A 24,753-nucleotide genomic window follows, 5' to 3' on the forward strand; every position below is an offset into this window, starting at 1 on the left:
CTTTTATGTTTTGCAGCTCAAATGATTACCACATCTCAAAACTGAACTGAGGTGGCATTTCCATCTCTTCAGGCTGGTACTCTGGAAGTGCACAGCTCTTGGTTTTTATTCTCTCCTTTGGTTTTCAGAAGCACAGATTTTCCTCCTCACTGAAGAGTCAGAGCAGAGTCAAGAATCCCAGATTTGCTCTCTCCGTTTCTACCAAGAGGAGCTATACAGTTGTTCTCTTCCTGTTTCACTTTGAAGATAGAACAACAACAGCAGCATTAATATGGCGCAGCATTAATATATCTCTCGACATGGCACTTTACAAAACAGTAAGGAAAGGCAGGTGCTTACTCCGAGGATCTTACGATCTAAAATTCATTAAGTGAAAACTACAAAGAGAGTGGAGGAAGAGAAAGACAAGGGGAGGAATGTTTTCAGGTCAGCAGCACCAATTTAGTTTGGGAACTGGATGAAGATCAAAGCCGGTAGTTTCATGGCAACTGCATATTTTGAAAGGGGATTTAAAGAAAAGAAAAAAATCTGGCCAGTGGTTCTGGGAGAGAATTCCAGGTATAAGGAACAATGAGAAGGGAAGCGAAGAGACACTGAGTGGCCTGACATTCCATTCCAAAAAAGGATTACACCCTCCAATGTTTGTTGAAATCAGTGGCGTTGAAAGAGTGTAACTCTGTTTTGGCTTGCACTGTTATTGCACAACCCTGTTCAGAATTATTTCTGGACTTTACTGCATAGGATTGCACTGGCAGAGACGGGGGATTGAGTTGGAGGATTGAAGGTCATGGGCAGGAATATAGCCATAAGGCAGTGGTTCTTAACCTTCCTAAAGCCGCGACCTTTTAGTACAGTCCCTCCTGTTGTGGTGACCCCCAACCATAACATTATGCAAGTGTTCTTAAACCAAAACTGACCAATGGCGTGAAGATCCATTGTTCATGATTTTATATACGTTGGGTTTTTTTCAGGGTTCCTCAGTTCAGTTCTACCTCTTGTCCCACCATGCCCATCTTGCTCTTTTCCATTGCTCCAGATAGACAAACACCCCATCTCAGTCTACCCCGCAAGGCTGTTGTGTGGATGAAATGGAAGAGGAGCCATGTCAGCCACTTTGGGACCCCTTTAGAGAGAAGGGTGGGGTATGAACCGAGTAACGAAAACCAATGATTTGTAAGAACAAAAATTGAGTCCAGGGGCACCTGGAGAGGCTGGGCGCACAGCTGCAGGAGTTGCGCCGCCTGGAGCCCCAAGCTGTGCCACCACTTGGAGCAAATGGCAGGAGACTGCACCACACTGGAGGTACTGCTGGAGCGGCTGGTGGTCAAGCGCGGGGACCTGCAGGAGGAGCAGCAACAGTGGTGGCCTCCCCCCCAGCCAAGCTGCTTGACCTGCTGTGACCCCTATGAAAGGGTTGTTTGACCCCCCAAAGGGGTCCCGACCCCCAGGCTGAGAACTGCTGCTACAAGGGATGCTTGATAAGCCCCCCTAAAGGTCTCAAAGGATAGGACAAGGAGTTTGTACTGTATGAGGGTGGCGACAGGACACCAGCATAGGCATTTGAGGAGGAATATTGCAGGGTCTGAATGATGGAGGCTGAATTCTTTTTCTTTCTTTCTTTGTGTGTGTGTGTGTGTGTGCCAGGGGTCAGAATAGATGTAAGAGGACTGAAAATGTGCCAGTGGAATACTAGAGGAAATCAAACAGTCAAGGTGAGAGAAGAATCAGAGTTATGACCAAGGTGGGCAGAGATGAAAAGCTCATTTTTTGCAGTATTATATAGAAAGAAGATACATGACTTGGCAGCAGAATGAATATGAAGATTCAAGCAAAAAGACAAATCCAATCAGAGCAAGGCAAATATTTGTAGGATGGATGTTGACAGTGGCTTGGATCCTATGAGTGAGTTCTGTGTGTGCCACACATGTTTCCTTTTCCTCTAAAACTTCCATTTGTGCAAAATAGTGATTTTCAATGGGACCTTGAGCAAATGGAAGTCTTAAAGGAAGTAGTCCTGCAGCAGGGATTATCTGATACAGCCATCAACAATAGGTAAAGGTATCCCCTGTGTAAGCACCGGGTCATGTCTGACCCTTGGGGTGACATCCTCTAGCGTTTTCATGGCAGACTCAATACGGGGTGATTTGCCAGTGCCTTCCCCAGTCATTACTGTTTACCCCCCAGCAAGCTGGGTACTCATTTTACCAACCTCGGAAGGATGGAAGGCTGAGTCAACCTTGAGCTGGCTGCTGGGATTGAACTCCCAGCCTCATGGTCAGAGCTCCAGACTGCATGTCTGCTGCCTTACCACTCTGCGCCACAAGAGGCTCATGCCATCAACAATAGAATGGGATAAAATATGAAACCTGAGATGAATGCTGAGAACTTCATTCTTGGACATGTTGAGTTTGAGATGGTAAAGAAACTTTTATAAAGAATTATCAGCTGGAAATAGGAAACTGGGTGGAGAGGGGATGTTCTCAAGCAGAGAAGTAGACCAGAAAATTATTTGTATAAAGCCAGTGGAGTGTAATGAAATTTCCCAGGGACAGCATGTAGAGAGATCTTTAAGGAATCCAAAAGGGTCTTGGAGGAGTCTGAAGGGGGGGGGACATAGAGTAACCATAAGTTGTGTGAGGATAGAATCAAGGGTGGGGGTATGTGCAATGGTTGGCAAAGGACAATAGTATAGACAATTCATCAAATTACGTAAATAGAAGAAAAGGTAAAAATGTTAGGTTAGAAATGGAATGGTCAGGAAGGAGCAGGAAACTTCAGGAAGGGAAAGAGACACAGGAGCAGACATTTTTGATTCAATCAATGGAGACAAAATCTTAGGTGAAGGACAAGGAGAGAAGGAAGTGAAGGAGGAAGTTGTAGAGAAAAAGCATTGTGGATTCCTAAAGCTGGTGTGGATCAGTGCAACACTTGGGGCCATTCCGCACAGATTCTTTGTAGCAGGAGTGTGGCAAATGGAAATCGCTACAAAAATGCGATTATGTACAACGTTGTTGACAATCTGCCATACTCCTGAAAGCGATCCGCAAAAAGCGCTTCATTGTAGCGCTTTCAGGGAAATCCCAAAAAGTGGATTCACCCTCCGGAAAGTGCTACACTCTTGCAACCAATCTGCAACACTAGCGGGAAAGTTCTGTGCGTTACCATTGTTGCGGTTTCTGCAAAGTCCCTCCCCCTGGCTCTCTCCTCTGATCTTCTGGCGAAGCGATCGCCATTTTTTTTTTCTCGGAGCAAGCGGAGATCAACGCACCAGCGAGCCTTTGTTTACCCAGTGAGGCTTCCCCGGCTGCAGTCCCTCCCCAGAGGTGTTTTAAGTCACCAAGCACCAAGCACCACACAGCCCTGTTTGCTGGTTTATTTTCCCTTTATTTTTCCCTTTATTTTCGGACGAAAATCGCACCCGTGAGGGGGGGGGGTATTTTTTTTTCACTCGGGGGGAGCGTGGCAACGATGAAACGGCAGCTCAAACACCACCTGCTAGCTAGATTGGTCTCTCCGTTGCAACGAATCAACGCAGATTCGTTGCAACGTGTTTGTTTGTTTTTAAACCTGCCTTAAAGGAAAAGGGGCTTTTCGGGAGCATGATAACGGCCGCCCATTGGCTGCTCGTTTGATTGCTGGCCAGGGGCAGGACAAAGCTCGGCAATATCGCTTCCTGGCTAGCGATGTTTACCGAGACTGGAAACCTGTGGGAAACGATAGCAACGCAACTGGATTCCACTACAAAGGCAGGTATGCATAACGACGAATTCCACTATTTAAAATGGCGTTTTTTTGTTCCGCAACCAATTTGCAACATAGATCCTGGTGCGGAATGGCCCTTAGCCAATTCCTAAAGTTGATTTCTACAAGATGGAGATTACAAGGTGAAGACCTTGTACCCAACCTGTGAACTTCATCACATTTTTACACAATTTGTGCTCTCTTCCAATGCTTTTCTTTCTTTCTTTCTTTCTTTCTTTCTTTCTTTCTTTCTTTCTCTCTCTCTCTCTCTCTCTCTCTCTCTCTCTCTCTCTCTCTCTCTCTCTCTCTCTCTCTCTCTCTCTCTCTCTCTCTCTCTCTCTTTTTCTTTGGGCTGAGCAGCCCCTTTTTCCTTTCTCATCTGTTTTTTTCTGGCTATCCCACCCAGACATTTGAATGTATATTGTTCGATGATGACCAGCCCTGTGAACTGTGGAGAGGCTAAAATCCTTCTGGTTTGAAAATGATACACAAAAGGCTGATGTAGTTCAAGGATAACAAACTGCTTTATATAACATTGAGGGTAAATGTAAGGTGACCAGATTGTCCCACTTTTGGAGGGACATCTGGTGGTACCTGGCAAATTGTACTTATGTTGAAATTAAAAAATATATATTACAATACTATTTTTGCATTCTATGAAACATTTTGTTGCTCCATATAGACCAAATTTTTAATCAAGAAACCCCCACCCCACCCCAGTCAATGGTGTCCTGCTTTACCAGTGTTAAAATCTGGTCACCTTAGGTAAATGGTCAGGCTGGAATGAGGTGTAGGATTTATGAGATGAATAGACAACAGGAATGAGGGAGGTTTGTATACAAATAAATGCTAGTTAATTTATGACAAACTGAAGAAATCCATTTAAATCCCCTGTCACTCAAAGTTCTCAGACCAGGTTACAGCATTAACTATTTACTGTCCCCCGCAAATGCATATTCTTCTTGCTCCACATTGGACCATGGGGTGCACATGAAAAAGGAGCTTTAGCATTTTCCCTGTGCTGTTATCCCAAATTATTTTGAGGAAATCATCCCTCAGAAATCTTGAGCAGCATGAAAGCATTAACAGAGATGCCAAATGGAAATAAACCACTGCAGAAGGGCCATTGGTACACTTAGCTAGGAAATAAATCAAGTATGGGGATTAGATGGGTAAATAATGTGTAAGGGAAAGGAGCAAATGTTTTCCGAGTTGAGAGAAGGGATGAGTTAAATATGAGAACTGCAAAACAAAAGAACTTGACAGCAATGAGAGATCAAGGCTGAATCTACACTAGGCTTTTTATTCCCGGTGACCCTGAATTCTAAAAAGTCATCTACATGTTATTCAGTTTCCATTTTGATATGTAGTGCTTTAAATTTTCCCTCTGCAATGTCTATGATTGATCCACGGTGACACTACCTTTCCCCAACGATATCCAGGAACAGATGTAACTCGCTACATTTGACAAAGCCACTCTGAGAGCCTCAGTATTAAGTGTAGATGTCTACATTTTGCCGGATTAACTTCCTCCAATTCTGACATAGCGAAGCAGTCTGTCGCTGATTGGTCATGGTGTCAGTTCAAAGACTGCCTGGTTTCCATTTGCCCTTCCCTTGCAAGACTTATTTTTGCCCTCATTTTGGGATATGTTTTAGAATGACTGCACACCAAAAGCCCACACTACTATGAAGCAGACATTTGCTTCTTGGATTTACTTTCCCTTCTCTGTGAGGCTGCTACCTCCCCTCTCCTCCCCCACACCCCACTCTTACAGGAAAAGAAAGATAAACAAGCAGCCTCGTGCTCCACTTGCTCCTCCCCTGGCTTGCTCTGGCCATAGACTTGGGAGTCAAAATGCAGAAAATAAAGCACTCTCCAACCTTATGCTCCTTCAATGAGGGCTGGAGCTTCACCCGACCCCTGACCCCACAATCAAGCAGGAAGACTGTAGCTATAGGTTCAAATCGACCAGAATTTACAGTGGGAAAAAATGTGAGTGCAGATTCTATCCAGGGCACAATACTTTAAAGGAAGTACACATTAATTGACTGCAGACCACGGAAAGCATGGGAGACAAAGCCTGGGGAAGGTGTGTATGTGCAAAATCGAAGGAGGTGAAGTGATGATTGGACAGAGAGGATTCCGTGGAGCAGGGATCAGAGACATGATCAAATAAATGTCTACGGCTGTTGTGCAAATGGTGTTATGTAAAGGAGGAGGATAGTGAGAGAAAGAATGTCATTCGATAAGAGAATTTAAAATGAAGGCTGCAAACTCTGAGAAGCAGAATAGAAATATTGGAGTCAGCGAGGGAGTGGAGCATCTAAAATGTAGTTGAAGAGAGCCACAGAGCCACAGCACAGAGGAAACTGCACAAAACTAACTTCAAGGTTTGAATAAAGTTAGAAAAAAAGTTACAGAGCCAGTTTGGTGTAGTGGTTAGGAGTGCGGACTTCTAATCTGGCATGTCGGGTTCGATTCTGCACTCCCCGACATGCAGCCGGCTGGGTGACCTTGGGCTCACAGTGGTTAATAAAATAAAATGAAGCATGTCTAAAACAATAAAAGAACTTAACTCAGAGGTTACTTGCAGTGCGCGTCACTGCCGCGTCTGCCTCCTTCAGTCATCACTCCCCTCATTCCCTTGGGCTCACCATGGCGCTGATAAAGCTGTTCTGACCGAGCAGTGATATCAGGGCTCTCTCAGCCTCACCCACCCCACAGGGTGCCTGTTGTGGGGAGAGGAAAGGGAAGGCGAATGAGACTCCTTCGAGTATAGAAAAGTGGCATATAAGAACCAACTCTTCTTCTGCTTCTGAAAAATGGTAGGACGGGGAAGGACAGCACAGGACTGAAGCTAGCAGGATTTTGAAAAGAGAAGATCAACCTTCCCAGCGCGGCTATCAGAGTGAGATGCACCACTGCAGAAGGGCCATTGGTACACTTAGCTAGGAATAAGCCCCACCAACTTCACAGGCACTTGCTTCCAAACAAATGTTTGGGGTCACTTAGATATGTAAAATCCAAGAGTCCTTTTTTTCTATCCAAGGTTCTAATATTTCTATATATAGGACATGGAGAAATAAGTATTTTAACATCCGTTGCTGCTTATTTTCCTTGTGAGCGATAGTTGTGCTTAACTAGGCATGCGCATGCAAAAAAAAAAAAAAAGTGTGTGTGGGGGGGGGGAGGGGGGGAGAATAAGCAAAGGAAGAACATTGCACTGAAGTTGGCCTCTGCTCTCCATAAAAGCTCATTATGAAAAGATTATAGACATATAACAGTATGCTTTAAGTGGGTGGCAATGATCCATAAAATTGGTATGGCTAATTAGCAGATCAAATCTTTATGAGAACCAGATCACTCTGCGTATCCTCGGGTAGTTTAATTCTGTAGGTATTTTACTATCCACACATGTTTTGCAAAATTAAAATAACAGTATAAATGTTCAGTGGGATTAAAACAACACTGAAACGAAACCAAATACAACCGGTTGATTTCGCTAATAGATGAACGGAGAATCCCAGTGTTGATATAACATTACACAAAAACCTAGAGCAAACACAGTCTGAATCCCAGTCTCATTTCACATGTAATTAACCTTTCTCAATCAAGCTAAGCATCCCTCATACCTCCCCCCATCTCCTCAACAGCCCTGTACCGACACCATTGCTCATATATACCTAAAAGACAAGCCTCCATTAACAAGAGTAGTTCTGTAACACTATTTAAGCTTGGCATTTCCTTGCCTATAGACACAGCTTGCTACAGGTGACCCTCCTGGTGCCCATGGTCCTCAGAGGTGAACTGGGTAGCAGGCTTCTTCTCCAGTCACTATAAATGGCCCCAAATCCCAGATTTTTGAGTCTGTCTGTGGATACCAAAATACACACCTTGCCCTTTTCATACCTAATGGCAATTGCATGTATTGAAAGGCTTGTACATCATATGCTGGAATAACTGCCAAGAGCTTGAACGCAGGGATGCCAGTCTGTCTCTAGACAAGCACTTACGCCTAACTTGGGGACTTCGTCTGGGAACAGGGGAAGGGAAGAAAATCAGTGGGAGCGTAATATGGCTGTCAGAGTTTTGTTTCTTGGTATACCATTGAGTTGGCCCTCCAAAACTGCCATTTCCTCCTGTGGAACGGTTCTCTGTAGTCTGGAGATTCGCTGTAATTCTGGAAGGACTCCAAGCCTCGCTTAAAAATTGGTAGCTGTACAAGTATAATTTTTCTAACTTTATTCGATTACCCCACCCCACCCCTATGCACATATCCAAGCCATCATTGTTCATATGATCTCATTAACACAGGTTGTTGAGGTTTTTAAAAGTTATTCTCCCCCCCCCCCCAGTATTATTGGCTAGCACTTATACCTCCAGTATGTTAGATATAATATGAGAGTGTGTCCCCTAGAGACCAGCAAAGCTGAGTTTGGGGACTGTGAAATGGCTAGATTTTGCCTCCCTTTTCGCTTCCCAGTCCTCCTTCAAAGATACCAGTGCCGTAGTCAGCTCACAAGCAATAGACAGAAGAGTAGTGCTGCAACCCGATTAGATAACTACTACTGTTCTCAAATACCTTTTCTTAAAAAAAATTAGACTTAGGTGCCCTCCAGCATTTGGAAAGACTGAACAGATGAGACTCTGGAAGCTTTGTAATGGGAGTTGAGCTTCCAGCTCTTTTTTTTTTTATATGCTATTATCAAGAAAGCAAGAGCTTCGTTCTGATCAGAAGGAGGGGATCTCTGTTTATGGGGGATCCTATGCCAGCAGTGCCATTCTGGGTTGCCACCGGTCCAGTGCTGCAGGGCTGCATGCTCAGCGGCATACAGAGTCCCAACGACTCTGCAGCAGCCATCTTGGAATTCCCCCTTGCCATAGTACACCTGATGGGCTCTCCAGGTACACTGGTTGGGACCCCCCATTCTAGACAATATCTTTATTTATTTATTTTGTGATTTATTTCCCGTCACTCCCCGAAGGCTCGTGGCGGGTTACAAGTGTCAGATAAAATATTTTAAAAACCCATTAAACCCCCTGACATAAAAACCATAAAATACAACATCAACAGTATAGAATAAAGATACGGCGGAAACATCGTCCCATCCCTAACATCCCCAGCAATACCTCTGGGGGGAAGGAGAAGGGTGAGGAGGGGACAGATGTAACTCGCAAGCTGCCGCTCCTATTTATTTATTTAGATTTATATACCACCCTCCCCGAAGGCTCAGGGCGGTTTACATTAGAACTAATCAACGATACATGAAACAGGGTATAGAACCCTATAGGGTTAGGGTTAGGCCATGATTGTCCTTGCTGCCCAGCCTCAACCATAGACCTGGCAGAAGAGCTCCGTTTTGCAGGCCCTGCGGAATGTTGAAAGCTCCCGCACGGCCCGCAGCCCCTCTGGGAGCTCATTCCACCAGGTCGGGGCCAGGACTGAAAAGGCCCTGGTCGAGGCTAGGCGTGCTTCCCTGGCGCCAGGAATGACCAATAGGTTAGAACAGTGGTCCCCAACCTTTTTATCACCGGGGACCGATCTATGCTAGACAATTTTTCTGAGGCCCGGTGGAGGGGGTAGTCTTTTGCCGAGGGACATCGCTGCCACCACCTGAGCCCCTGCTCCACTTGCTTTCCCGCTGGCGCCCCTGACTTCCCATCGCCCACTGGGGGCTCTTGCCAGCAGCAGCTGCGCAGTGCCATGCTGAGGGGGAAGCCCCAGCCATGGCGGCCGCTGGAGAGCATCAAATGTGAGCAGCAGCTGGGGAGGATGAGGAGGAGCCGCGGCCCGGTACCAACTGATCTACGGACCAGCACCGGTCTGCGGACCGGGGGTTGGGTATCACTGGGTTAGAACCCGCAGAGCGCAAGGCCCTGCGGGGGGCATAGGCAGGAGCTGGGAAAAGAGCTGAATTCAATCAACAACCATATATTACAATTTGGCCGCCAAATTTCCTCCTAGAAGGATGATGACTCGATGCAAGAAACCAACCAATCTTGAGTTCTAAAGAATTCATACTTGAATCATGTAAGAAATTAGAAAGCGGGGGGGGGGATTCCCAGGGGCCATCTCACCAAGGGCTGTATTAAACGGCTGTCTCTTTCTCTCTCTCTCACCTCTCTAGCAAAATTGTTTGACACGAGGAGAATACCCCAGGCCTTGCCTGGTGATGGGCTGCCATAGCCAAGTGTGAAGGAGAAGATGTTGCTGAAGGTCTTTGATGCAAAAGCGAGGAGCTATGGTGGAAAGAGGCATCGTGCACATTGCATTCAAAGGTCGTTTCAAGAAGGTGACCCCTTACCGGGGAGTCCTAAGCATCCTATGCCAATCTAAATCCGATCGATTTCCATCTGCCAATCACTAGTAAGGCTTATTAGATGATTAGAAATATAACCCTTAGAACAGGAGAATCATTGGCTCCCCCTTCCCCCAAGCCTTCCTTGCAGTATTTTATACTGAAGCCAATTTCTACCCTAGAAAATGTTCAGGATGAGTATTTCTAATTTTGCAAAGAGAGACGATGTCCCTGTCGAGGCAGTTGTGGCCTGAGGACTGACACAAACAAGAGCTGAGTCTTCTGGAACATGAAAATGAGGAGATGCTAACTAGGATGGACGGTAATAAAGAGGCAGCGCTACTGAAGTACATGACAATTCGGGGAAGCAGCAATGGAGGGTGCCAGAGGAATCTTGGTTCGGTGACGAAATGGCAATTCTTCTCCCACCGCATTGTTCGTATGTTTAAGTAATAACGACATTCATTGCCTGACCGTTTTAATAGATTTGTCTTGTTATGTCCAGAGGAATCTGGCAGGAGAATAAGATTAAAGCTATATCTTGCAGATTAAACGTCTGTCCCTAAAACCGAGGTCTTGACAATGCAATGCAAAGACAAGTAGTGCTTGCTTACTTAAGATCTTACTTAAGATATCCTACTCAAGTAAGATATCTGTATCAATACAGTGCAAAGGCAAGTAGTACTTGCTTTCTCAATATCTGTATCTTCAGTAAGCAAGTGCCACTTTTCTTTGCACTGTTTCAAGGATCCGAAGAAGAACGGGTCTTTTACACTCTGCTTTTTATAACGCAAAGAAGTCCCAAAGCGGTTTACAAGCACATTTCCCTTCCTTTTCCCACAACAGACCCACTGTGAGGTGGGTAGGGCTAAGAGAGCTCCAAGAGAACTGATCTGCAAGAACTATGACTGGCCCAAGGTCACCCAGCTGGCTGCCTGTGGAGAAGCGGGGAATCAAACTCAGTTCTCCAGATTAGAGTCTGCTGCTTTTAACCACTACACTACACTGTCTTGTCAGATTCATAACACTGACCATTTTCTAACAGAATACCTTTTGGAATCTGCATGAAAACCCCCAGGAGACTTTTTAATTTGTTTTTGTATCTGCATTTGATTGGTTTATACTGAATGGATGCAGGCATGTGCACACCAGGCAGTTTACCTCAGTTTACCTCCCTTGGCTTCTCTTCTGCTGATGAGCCTTTTGGAAACTGATTTTGCAAACGTAGGAAGATTGTAAGTGGGTGGGCAGAAGGGACTGTGTCAGTGCAAAAGCTCCTGCAGGGCCCTCAGCTCTTCCGGGAGCCCAACTGGCAGCCAATGCAGCTGCCTCAGCACCAGCTGGATATGGGCCCTCCAAGGTGTTCCTGTGAAGACCCTAGTGGCTGCATTTTGTAATAGCTGCAATTTCCGGGTCAAGGACAAGGGAAGGCCCATGTTGAGTGAGTTACAGAAATCAGTTCTGGAGGTGACCATCACATGGATCACTGTGGCCAAGTACCTTTGCCTGGTGACAATGGAAAAACACCACGTGTGCCAGTCTTGTGACCTACACCTCCATAGTAAGAGAGGCATCAAGGATCATTCCCAGATTCCTGGCACAGGGTGAGATGTTAAAATGCACCCCAGTCAGGTCGGGCAATCACGCTTCCTGGTCTTCCCCCTTTCCTTCCCAGCCATGGGACCTCCATCTTTGAGGGGTTGAGTTTCAGGCGACTCTGCTCCAACCACCCAGCTACGGTTTCCAAACATCTGGCAAATGTATCAGGGGGGAATATGTACTGATGACACATGGGAGTCGATAGGGGCATGACATCTCTTCTCCCACTACAACCCTCTGCCCTCTGGTTCTGTAGGAAGGAGAACAGCTACTGAAGGGCACTCCCACAAATCCTGGTCCCGGTGAAGTGGTGGGCCAAGAGCTCATGGTCAACCACATCAAAGCAGCTGACAGAGCTAACATTATGAAAATGGCTGAACCACCCCTGTCCAGCAGGCGCTGGATCATCCAACAAGGTAACTAATACTGTCTCCACCCCATGACCAGGATGGAAGCTATGGTTTCTTAGGAAGGACTGCACCACTGCCTCCTTCAGCCTCAGGGAACTCCCTGGTTGACAGGGAGAGAATGATCACATCCTTGAGAGGGCCTCCTATCCGCTGGTCGCCCCCATGGAGCAACCAATACAGCTAGGTATCCAGGGGACAGGTAGTCGCCCTTACCAAGCCCAACAACTTGTCCACTTCAGTTAATGAGAGCCTCCTGAATCCATCAAACACCACCCCATGTGGCAGCCAATGTGCCTCCAGTTCACTTTCTGTATCAATTGTAGCAGGAAGGTTCCAGTGGAGCGACAAGACTCTATCTGCAAAAAAGCTCGCTAGTGCCTCACAGCCAAAGTCCAAGTGACTAAAATTGTGATGCCCTTCCTTGAGGGTGGTAAGAGATGGAACTATCCTAAACATTGGTGCTGGGTGAGAGCCCGCAGGCATGACAGAGGCAGCATAAAACTCTCGTTTAGCCGTCTTCATCGCTGGGATGTTCTTGCAGCTTTGTTGTGATACTTCCTCCACACCCGATTTAGTCATCTCACTTCCCTCTTCCTCTCCTGAAGCTCCCTGGTATACCAAGGAGCCTGTTTGAGGTGAGGGCGGAGAGGACATCTAGGGACAATCTCGTCAATGGCAGCAACCAGGTGGGACTGCCAGTCCCCCACTAGCATCGCCAACGAGTTGCCAGGATCTGAAATGCTTGAAAAGTGGCCTAGACACTTCACAAAACAACAAAAACAAATTTCTGATAAGTGTCAAGCCCTCCCTCATTAAAATCTAGGGTCTGGGTTGGTAAAAACTGGAGACTTTGGGGGTGGAGCTGGGAGTAGGTGGGATTTGGGGCAGGGAGTGACCTCAATGGAGTATAAAACTATGGAGTCCATCTTTCAAGGCAGCCATTTTGTTCAAGGGAACTGATCTTTGTCCCTGGGAGATGAGCTGTAAAACCGGGACCTTATGTTTCTCTTCAGGCTTTTGCCGTGCTGAAAGCACCTCCCGCTAACAGAATTTTGGAATAGTGCAACTAGTGGCTTTGTAGGTATTTTTCATGACACCACTTTTGAGAGATATTTGATTACTTTCTGAATTTTTCTTCAGGGTCTATTAGACAAAGGTAATTGGTGAAAACATTTTTGAAAGCAGTTGGTGCTTGGTGAAGACTGTAAATAAATAAGAACTAAAAAAATAGACAAGAATCATCTTTTTATACTGGTTAGCTGTTCATATTAATTGTACTCTATTCAGCCTTTGTGGGATTTCTGTATCCATACTGGTTTCCCTCCTCCCTACTTGGAGAGTGCAATCCCTACAAAAACCTATTTCACAAATGGCACCCTGTTTGATAAATATTATGCTTCATCTAGTCAAGGTTTAATACCCGAGGAGGAAGATTTACATGTGCCCCTAAGAGCCATGCTAGATTTGGGACAGGGGGCCTGCAGTCACTCATAACCCTAGGGAAGTAAAGTTCCCAAGAGCACCAGGGCCTGATTAAGCTCAAGAGCATGGTGCAGGGTGAGGAGGGGCTTCAGCCTTTCCTCCTGCACTGTTTCCTGAGCCAAAATGGCCATCAGGAATCCTGTTTGCCACACTTTGGGACACTACATGCTGGTGTCAGTACTCCTGAAAGCACAAAGCAAGAAAAACAGTGTCCCCTTCCCAATCCAATGCTCTGGAGCCAAACTGGCCCAAGAGGGCATTGGAATGTAAATTCTCCAGTGTTATGACCGACTGTAAGTTGGGTCAGGAGACCCCTGTGCCAAATCCCACCACACATATCCTCTAGTTTGGCCTTAACTCTTCTGCTGTAAATATATTACTTGGGCTATAAATATATTACAGCCTCTGTTTTTACTGATACCTTAGGCTGCTTTCTAACAAAAGTTCTGAGACAATAAATATCTATAAAATACACATCCAGTGGGATTTTTTTCAACTGGCAAATATCAAGAAGATTATCCACTCACCTTGAAGTGTTTCACCCTTCCGTCTCTCTTTCAATTACTAAGAGCAAAGGATACATCGCTTTGAAGGCTAGAGCTAAGCGTGGTGTAGTGGCAGACTTTAATCTGGAGTACTGGGTTTCATTCCTCACTCTTCCTCCACATGCAGCCAGCTGAGTGACCTTGGGCCAGTTACAGTTCTCTCAGAGCTCTCTCAGCCCCGCCTACCTCACAGGGTGTCTGTTGTGGTGAGAAGAAAAAATGGTGGTGATTGTAAGCCACTTTGAGACTCCTTCAGATAATGAAAACAGGGTATAAAAGCCAACTCTTCTTCTTCATCTTCAGATTGGTTCGTATATCATCTCTCTGACAGGTTCTTTCTTAACTAATTCTCTGATGGGTTTTTTTCCTAAGTAATTCATCCAACAAAGTCCCAATTGTTTCAGTGAATGTTTAATTACTGCTCCCATTGCAATCCAAAACAGTTGTGCAGACTTATGTTTATGGTTTCTGATGAGATAACTCACATTTTGAATGTGAATATTGCATTGTCTTGATGTCTAAAGTAAAGGGATGGCTAAAGACACAATCATCCTTATGAGCGGCAAGCATAGAGCCAGGACAATTACAGAGATCCACAAAGCTTAATCCAAGTTTTCTGCCACGGCTGATTTTTAGATTTCAACCAGAATGGACGACAGGGATACATGGAGAGAAAAGAACCCTGGAATAATCAGCTCTAAATGGGGGTCTCTTTGAAGCCCCCTTTAAAATGTATCATTCTTAATCACTAAACCAAAGAAACCCACAAGCGCCAAAAATTCAACAGCACTCTTTTGGATTGAATTAGATAACATTACTAAAAGCAGGCACAATTCTTGCGGGAATGAATGTGTGAAAATACAGTTTTGCATAACAATGTCAAAAAACCATAACTCTGAAAAGAGCCTGCTTCGTTAGAATAAAACTGAAGTGGAGTATTGAGGCAGCTATCTTTGAAGACTTCACTGAGGCTTTGGCTATTGTGCCTTGTATAATATCTCTGACAAGATGGGGGGGGGGGGGAGGAAGTGCCCCATTAAATACTCAGGCATGCATGCTGGATCCCACAGCTGCTTCTCAGGACTCATGTTTGTTTTAGGTAAAGGTCACCAACAAATGGCCCTTAGAGACATCTGATATTAGAAAAAACATAAAAGAGCACTAGCATGAGGACCTTTGGGAGCGTCACTTTGATAAGAATCCATAAATATGGGATTAGGAAGGGATTTCCCCATATATTAAGGCTATATGTTAAGGCTGCTGTGTGGCTGCAGTTCCCAGAAGCAGCCCCACCACCTCCTTTTCATTCTCCCCAAATGTTTAGGGTGGAAAACTGCGAGTTGTGTCCTTGCATTGTAAGATTCCCCAACACTGCCCCCCCCCGGGTCATACCCAATGAAATGCGGCATCCTGAAATCCCATCAGAGGTTTTACGTTACAAAACGGTAGCCGAGAGGAAAGTCGGAGGTGGCACAAGGCTGCCTCTTTCAGCGGCAAACATGCGTCACTTTTCCCATTCCGTTCCAGCCTAAACAGAACAACGTTCCTATTTTTCACAGCCACTGCACTTAATTGAAAAATGTAAGATCCATCATGTCAGTGTTTATGCCACTCAATCCCATATTGTGTTTGTATTGGTTTTTTTTTTTAAATAAACCCTACCCATTTTTATTTACCCAAATACTCCTGCATTACATATTTTTTAAACGGCTCTGTTTATTGATATGGTTTTTATTCTTGTTTCTCTGCTACTAGACACCCCTATTTGGGATGCTGTTTATCAAGAAACACCATGCGAAAGATAATAATAACATAATTTAGAGCAATAATTACATTTTTATTCAATAGCTTTGGGAAAACACTGAGTTGAATAATGAGATAAAAATGAGTGTCTTGGTTCTAACAGGACATTAATCAACATATTAACTGTGTAGGCAAACTGATTTGAGGCTGTTATGGCTTAATTTGTCTCAAAATCATTATTTTTAATGTATTGCATAATGTACTTTAAAATATGTGTTGAAGTGATTCTACGTGTGCATTAGTTTGCCACAGAATAGATTTTACTCTTTATCCTGCCATGAATGATAGCTTTTTATGGTATACAGTATAAAATCGATATTCCTGGAACTCTGACATTTCAGTCAGGTTAAAATAAAAGCAAAATTAATCCTAAAACATATTTCCCTAAACCTTGATTCAACTACAGAGGCCACTGGAGTTTTTCTTCTGTTGTTCATATCTCGCATGCAGAACGGTCAAGAGCCACCACAGGTCTCTGGAAAAATATTCCCTCACCACACAGAAATATTTAAAGGACAGGCAGACAAACAGATGCAAGGGAATTCACTATGAAGGGAAAGATTCCCAAGGAATTCATCATTGTTTGCTTCACGATTTGCTTAAGGGACAAAAATAGCAAGTGAACTCATGGTACAGATGTGTAAAGATTTCAAGTCCAGCAAAGGGTTAAAATAAGCAATTGTGAATTCCTAGAGAGGACACCGCTACCATCAAAGTTCTCACCAAAAGTAATGTTGAATGTCAAATGATAAAGGTAGATCATGAGTAAAATTAGCCACAAAGGCAGAGCAAGGATTTGGGGACCAGAGGACATGGCATATTGGCCCTACCAAGTTCTTCCAGCCATCCTTTGGGTACAAAGCAATGCATTATTACAAAAACATGCCCATGGTTATCTGCATTACCAAAACCTTAACCCTTCCCTTCCTCCTCTGCTTCACCCACTTTTTTGGGAAGAATAACGGTATGCAGACACAGTGCACAACTGTGAGTTCAACAAATGCTATCCATGATGAGCCATATTAGGGGCCACTCCGCACCAGGATCTATGTGGCAAATTGGTTGCGGGACAAAAAAACGCCATTTTAAATAGTGGAATTCGTCGTTATGCATACCTGGCTTTGTAGGAGAATCCAGTTGCGTTTCTATCATTTCCCACAGGTTTCCGGTCTCTGCAAAAATCGCTAGCCAGGAAGCGATATTGCCGAGCTAGTCCCGCCCCTGGCCGTCAAGCAGCCAATGGGCGGCCGTTATCATGATCCCAAAAAGCCCCTTTCCCTTTAAGGAAGTTTAAAAAAAAAAACATATTGCAACGAATCTGCGTTGATTTGTTGCAACGGAGAGACCCATCTAGATAGCAGGTGGTGTTTGAGCTGCCGTTTCATCGTTGCCATGCTCCCCCCGAGTGAAAAAAATAATAACCCCCCCCCCCGGCACGGGCGCGATTTTCGGCCGAAAATACAGTAAAAAATAAAGGGAAAATAAACCAGCAAACGGGGCTGTGTGTTGTTTCGCGTTTAGTGACTTAAAACAGCTCTGCAGCCAGGGAAGCCTCGCTGGGTAAACGAAGGCTCGCCGGTGCATTTATCTCCACTCACTTGGAGAAAAAAAAATGGCGATCGCTTCTCCGGAAGATCAGAGGAGAGAGCTAGGGAGCAGGACTTTGCAGAAACCGCAACAATGGTAACGCACAGAACTTTTTCGCTAGCGTTGCTGATTGGTTGCAAGAGTGTAGCACTTTCCGGAGGGTGAATCCACTTTTTGGGATTTCCCTGAAAGCGCTACAACGAAGCGCTTTTTGTGGATCGGTTTCAGGAGTGTTGCAGATTGTCAACGACGTTGTGCATAATGGAAAAACTGTAGCGATTTCAATGAGTAACCATTGTGCTATTTTGGACGAGTGCGGAATGGCCATAGATTTTTTTTTAGTATATAATAATTGCATTTGGGCTAGCTTTTCTGTAGGACCCAATTCCCGAAAGATTTTCTCAAAGTAGCAGTTTTGTTACAAGGAGATCACATTTTCCAAGCAATGAGTACTTCTGCGATGAAATCTGGGGGTTCAGTGGGTGGTAATGAGAAGAGGAATCAGTGAAAACCATTGCCCTTTTAAGAAAACACACATTGCCTCAAACGGTACCATTATGCATGTGTTCGTGCATGTATGCTTGTGTAAAACCTGACTCATGGTGACCCCTCACTGGGTTTCCAATGCAAGAGAAAAACAAAGGTGGTTTGCCTGCCTCTACATTACAACCCAGGACTTCATTGGATCCAAAGGCTAACCAGGGCTGACCCAGCTTAGCTACCACAATCTGACAACATCAAGCTCACTTTGGCCATCCAGGTCATGGTTGCATATAGGTCACTACGTCTCAATTTGGAAAATTCGAATGATTCTACTATAGCCTATTTCTCTAAAGAGCAGCCTTAGTGTGGGTCAGTTTAAGGTTCCCTCTAACTCAATATTATCTACCCTGGCCAAGAGCAGTTCTCCAGGACTTTCCCAGCCTGCTAGGAGAGATGACTGGATCTAAGCAGTGATCCTTCTGTAAGATGCCACTGTCTTAGGTCTTTTTGCAGCCACAGACCAAGGTGGCTGTTCTTCTGGCTGTTCTCTTTTCCAGAAAGTTGCTTTTCTTTCTTTTCTCCTTCTCCCTCCCTCTCCCCCCGCAATCAGCTCAGTGCTGAACGAATGAATGACGTGGGGGCACAATATCCAAATTGGTAAGCGCTTGGCAATTTGATACTTAGCAATGCTAATGTCAGATGCCAGACAAACTGGATGTCAAACAAAGACCAGCTCGGTTTAAGCGCTCTGTATAATGTGCCGAGCTGGCTGCAGTGAAGCATTTTTGAAGACAATAGGATAATATATGCTGAAAAGCTGGTCAGGCCACTTCATGTACAACAAGAAGCGGCAAAGAGAAGTCATAAGTGATGTTTTTTGATGGCAAAGACAGAGAGGGAAGACAAACACACTTAGATCAATGGCTGTGCTTTCCCTCTTGGCTCTTCCCAGCTAATTAACTAGAGCGCTGCATTCTATTGGAAAATACTCTTTTTGATTTCTGGAGAATACACACAAATACATACACGACTTCCATATGAAATGCAAATAAATAGGGGAATCACTGCAGTGAGCACATTTTTTCTTTTCTGCAGTCGCTCCCCGGTCCGTTCTACTGTGCAGCTATTGCCGGAAATTTAAACAGAAGCAATGTGGGCACGCTGATACCCAAAAGAACAAGAAGATACCCTTATCTGCTGTAGAATCAACAACTCAGAGGTCCCAGCAGAAGCCAACGTGTTCGGACACCGTTCCTCTTGTAAACCAGGGACATTGGAAAACAGCAAACACATTTTAAAGCATTTGTAGGCCGTGGGATTGGCATCTGAAAGAATCAATGAAAGAATCAAAATGGCATCTGAAAGAATCAATGCAACCCAAAGTGCAGACATGGTCTAAAAATCACAGCTCTTCAGATATGTTAATTCCCATGACCACAGTGAGTTTACACCCTTCATTGAAGTCAATGGGCTTTAGAAGGGTGTAAATCTGTTTAGGATTGCATGGATAGACCAATTCTGCAGGGAAGGGCAGGCTGGCGCATGCATGACAGCAGGGCTAATCCCCACTTATGCATGACGCCGTCGGCATCTGGGCCCCCTCCTGGCCCTGTCCCACTTTAGGGCCTATGATATATTGCTAATATATTTTAAAATTTGTTAAACATTTATTGGGTGATAGGACCATATATGGTTTTGTCAACCTGTTTCCCCCCACCCCCAAAAAAGTAGCCAGTGATGGGCTTGCAGGAGGTGGGAAGGGGAGGGGTCCCAGGTGGGTGTGCAAACTGCTATGCTGCCCAATCCTATTGTGCATGACCGCACCACTCCTGGGGTTTCTCGAAGTCTCAGAAATTTTCTCAAGGGTAATAAAGTTGAGAAAGGCTGGCTTAAGGTAAGGTGGCTCATAGTAAAGAAGGAAAGCTGGCTGACATGTAGGATCAGTCTATGGTTAAAGTGACATTTCTGGCCTTCATTTTTACTACAGGGAATGGGGGATCTACTTGGCCAGTTCTGGTGTTCAGCTGCAGGACCCCAATGAGGAGCTCACCTGACTTCTTCTAAGTTCTCCACTCATTCCATTTCACTCTGCCGCCATCAGCTAGTCTTTGAAAGAACAGCAATGTGACAACTGGCTGTCAAGTTCTCGGCAAGAAATAAAATCCTGTCCTTTATCTTCAACTAATGCGGAAGTAGAGAGACATTTCTTAACATCTCAGTCATTGAGAGATGTTCTCAATCGAGCAGGAACTCTCTGCTTCTCTCTTATATTCTGGTCGAGCAGGAACTCTCTGCTTCTCTCTTATATTCTGGGAAGGAAGAGGAGAGCAGGCTTTCGATCCTATCTTTTCACAGCCGGAAGGAATCCCAAAGCGTCTTGCAAACACCTATCCATTCCTCATCCCACAAGGGACGTTCAGGTAGGTGGGTCTGAGGGAGCTCTGACAAAACTGCTCTGCAAGAACAGCCCTAAGAAAACTAACTGGCCCAACATCCCCCGGATGGCTGCATGCAGAGGACTGGGGAATGAAACCCAGGGTGTTTCTGCACAAGGACCAATGTTGCCAATTGGTTCCACAAAGCGGAAACGCTATTTTTAAAAGTGCAATCTCGGCATTCCGCACACCTGCCTTTGTAGTGGAATCCAGTAGTTTTTCATTCGTTTCCCACAGGTTTCCAGTCTCGCAAAAATCGCTAGAAAGGAAGCAATTTTTTCTGTGCTTGGTCCCGCCCCTGGCCGTCAATCAATCCAACAGCCAATGTGCGGTTGTTTTCATGCTCCGGAAAAGCCCCTTTCCCTTTAAGAACAAGTTTTTTTTAAAAAAAGAAAAACACGTTGCAACGAATATGCGTTGATTTGTTGCAATGGAAAGACCCATCTTGCTGGGGTGTGAGCTGGCGAGTCATCGTTACAATGCTCCCCAAAGTGAAAAAAAAATACCCCCCCCCTGCACGGGCGCGATTTTCGGCCGAAAATAAAGGGAACTTGCAAACGGGGCTGTGTTGTGCTTGGGGACTTAGGAGAGCTTTAAAGCTGTGGAGGGACTGTAGCCGGAGAAGCCTCGCTGGGTGAATGAAGCCTCACTGGTTAGTTGCTTTCCGCTCGCTCCGAGAAAAAAAAATGGCGATCGCTTCGCTGGAAGTTCGGAGGAGAGCCAGGGGGAGGGACTTTGTTGGAACCGCAACAATGGGAACGCACAGGTCTTTTTCACTAGTGTTGCAGATTGTTTGCAAGAGTGTAGCGCTTTTTGGAGGGTGAATCCACTTTTCCTGATTTCCCTTGAGGCGCTACAACGAATTGCTTTTCGAGGGACTGTTTCAGGAGTGTTGCAGATTGTGTGCGACGTATTGCGGAACTGCAAATTAGTAGCGTTTACAATTTGCTAGCCTTCAGCTACATTAAAGTCATGCGGAATGGACCCCAGATTAGAGTCAAATCTATTTATTGCCGATAGCCAGACACCACTGCAATCTTCACACAGGAGACACAGATAGTTTTCAAGTTTCGGAGATCATACAAAATTTAAAAGAACGAAAACTGAGCGAACCTCAAAATTTAGAATTAAAAGAACAATAACATTTTAATTTCTTCCCCATAAAGCTAGTTAAGCCCCAAGGAGTCTGAGCAATTTGGCCAGCCAGATCTTTAGCTCAGAGTTTCTTATTCTCCAATGCAGACAGAGAAAGAGACTGTGTTAGTTACACAGGGGTCTGTATCAGATAAAGCATACATTGCTTTCTCCACCACGGAGCTTGTGTTTAAACCCATCAAAATAGCTTTGAGAAATGTGTTATCTGTCTTCAGAGGAAAGATGGCAAAACAGGAGATAACATGGAGGATCCTCTACCTCTTACATTCCACTGAAAAGTGAACATTGAGCCCCCTGTCTGATCCAGCAGAGGACCTCTTGCATGTGAGGCAGAATGGGCACTGTATTAAAGGGATGGATACCTTGAAGTAAAGAGCAACAGGGGACAGATTCTGACAACAGAGGAGCTGATGTTTGGTCAAATGCACAAGTGAAGATTTGCTACCCAGTTGAGCATGGGAGAAACCATATCTCCCAAGTTTTGCATGGCATTCAGCAAGGAGTTCCTTGAATGAATGCAGAGGTTTGCTGGGTGATCTTGGGTCAGTGGCACATCTCAGCCTAATCTACTTCACAGGGTTGTTACAGGCAGGTAGCCGTTTTGGTCTGACGCAGCAGAATAAATTTTGAGTCCAGTAGCACCTTTAAGACCAACAAAGTTTTATCCAAGCCCTTTGCATTCAGTGATACAATGAATGCTAGATTGGGGGTGTGGAGGGGGGGGGTGGAAAGGAAGAACTCTGTGGATGGCTTCCCCCTCTCCCCAGGACGTGGAAAGGCTGTAGGCAGCTGTTGTGGAACTCACCGGCAGGGGCAGCTCTCACACAGCTGGGATCTGCAGCCTCAGAGGGAAGTGGAAGGAGAAGAGGGTGGTCAGAGGTAGGGGACGGAAGGTAATTGGCTGACTGATGGACAGACAGACAAGCCAGTTGGAGGAGGAGGCAGCCAGGGGTGGGACAGCCCCCCTGAGTGGTCATTTAGCGCTGAGTGGCACTTAAGCCATGAGACACGCTCCTCCTCCAAGGCCTCACCAGAAATATATAGTGGAACAGATATGAGCTTTCATTTGCACACAAAAGCTCATATCTTGAACAAAACTTTGTTGGTCTAAAAGGTGCTACTAGACTCAAATTCTGTTCCACAGGGTTGCTGTGAGGATAAAGATAGAGGAGAGGACAATGATAGAAGCCATTTTGGGTCCTCAGCAGGGATAAAGGGAAGGCATGCATTGAGCAGGGGGTTGGACTAGATGGCCTATATGATGACCCCTTTCAACTGTATGATTCTATACACAAAGTAAATAAGTAAACTGCTTTGGAATCCCCAAAGTTTAAACATAAAAGCCATGTCTTTCAATTAGCAAAAGAAAGTGGTCATCTGTAGCGGGACAATTAGGACATTTCCTTAGGGCAAAGCACTCAGGAAGAACCAAACAGAAGACATAACGGACAGATTGGTTTTAACTAGTCTCCCAGTCATTTTTGTTTCCCAACATCAATACTGTGTTTAGCAAAAATTCCGAAAAGGGAGACCTTAATAATTATGGGAAAGCGAAATAAAAATACAGCATTGTCTCCCGTCCAGTCGTAAGGTGGCTATTTAACTGTGGCACACATGAATGAATCTAAATCAGAAGGAACCCCTCCCTTTTTATCCCTAGTGAGATAAACATGGTTTGTCACATTGAGAGAATATGCTAGAGCATAGGAATAATCAGAACACATTGTTGGCTCCAATTTTCCATCACTTCATTTTTCAACATCAAACAAAAGTCAAGCCAGCCACACAATTGAATCACAGGTAGAAGGAGAATTAGCGGCATAATACGAGCCGCTTTGGGGCAGCAAGAGACGAAAGGGGAGCGCGGCTTGCATTAAACCGTATTGTCTGCCGGGCTTACCAATGCTATAGAAATCACTTTGATTTTCATTGTTGTGCGCTTTGCATGTTGCTTGTATTAAGCAAATATGCAGCTTGTCTCGCCCCGTTCTTTTCCCCCTGCCGCTGATCCACGCGGCCTTTTGAAAGGAAGCCGAACTCACCCGGACAAAGACGGATGCTTCATCCATCTGACATGTCATGCCAACAAATGGTGTTTTGTGCGCTCTGTCAGTGTCTTAATCAGAGTGTCACACCAGCCCCTCAGTACCTTCCCGCACTGAAAGCTCTTCCAGTACTTAATCCTTCAACTTGTATATGTTGTACAGACATTCAGATGAGGCCTGATAATACCCGTGATTTACATGTTTTCTGTCATCCCTCAGATTTGTCACACATCATGGAATCGCCCACCCTCCCACACGGCCATTCGAATTTTTTTCCTCCCGCGTCTGCAAGAAAAACTCACATTGTAGTTTCGAGGTTTGTTCGGGGCTTCTTTTTCCTGCTGCTTCTGGATAGGAAGCCCTGTTTGTATCCCGAAACAAAATAAAGTCCAGGGGAATTTATTTCCAACATGTTTGCGAGGCACAGCTCACTTCATCAGATGCAAGGGTTTGTTGTTGTTGTTGTCTTATCAAGTGAAACTCCTTAATGAATCGATTTGGCCTTTGAGATGGGCTAGGGCTTCAAGTTGGACACGGCAGCGATGGAAAGCCACAAATATACAGAACTAATAATGTGAAATGCCACAGAAAGGCGCCTGGCCCCAAATATCTGTAATATTGTTGACAGCCGTTCTCCTTTGTATCAGTTACTAATAACGATGTTCTCGATGTCTACCAGGCGCAAGGCACCAGCAGCTTACTAGGCATAAATGTTTCAAGCTCTGAATGGTACGATGAGAATTCAGGGTCTGATCCTGCTGAGGGATAATCCAGAAATCTAGCCTGCCCTGCTCTCATTCTGCTTTCCAACCTGAAAGGATATCTTTTTAACCTGTGGACACCTTCAAGCAGAGAAGAGCCCACTTGGCTGCCTAAATATTGAGATCTCTAACACCGAGATCATGGTTAGATCTATTGTATTGGTGCCACCCTCTTCTGAACATTATGCTCTCCACCAGGCTGAACTAAGATCAGAATTGTGACCACCGCCGCTATATGTTATGTGATATGTTATATGTAACTTTTAATTGGGGTTTTTATGGGGATTTTATTGTGTTTTAACTATTTATGTTGTAAACCGCCCTGAGACCTATTGGGAGAAGGGCGGTCTAGAAATTTAATAATAATAATAATAATAATAATAATAATAATAAAGTGGAACAAGG

General features: G+C 44.9%; 1 long non-coding RNA gene across 1 annotated transcript; it reads right to left on the reverse strand.

Annotated features, from left to right (window-relative positions):
* On the reverse strand, positions 1 to 24,004 carry LOC143828647 (uncharacterized). Its single transcript, XR_013227791.1, has 3 exons — positions 23,890 to 24,004; positions 19,141 to 19,277; positions 1 to 238 (listed from the first exon to the last, which is right to left on the reverse strand). It is a non-coding gene; the product is annotated as an uncharacterized LOC143828647 (long non-coding RNA).
* Between the last annotated feature and the right edge of the window lie 749 nt (positions 24,005 to 24,753).

The sequence above is a fragment of the Paroedura picta genome, chromosome 2 (assembly GCF_049243985.1).
Source record: "Paroedura picta isolate Pp20150507F chromosome 2, Ppicta_v3.0, whole genome shotgun sequence".
Lineage (NCBI taxonomy): Eukaryota > Metazoa > Chordata > Lepidosauria > Squamata > Gekkonidae > Paroedura > Paroedura picta.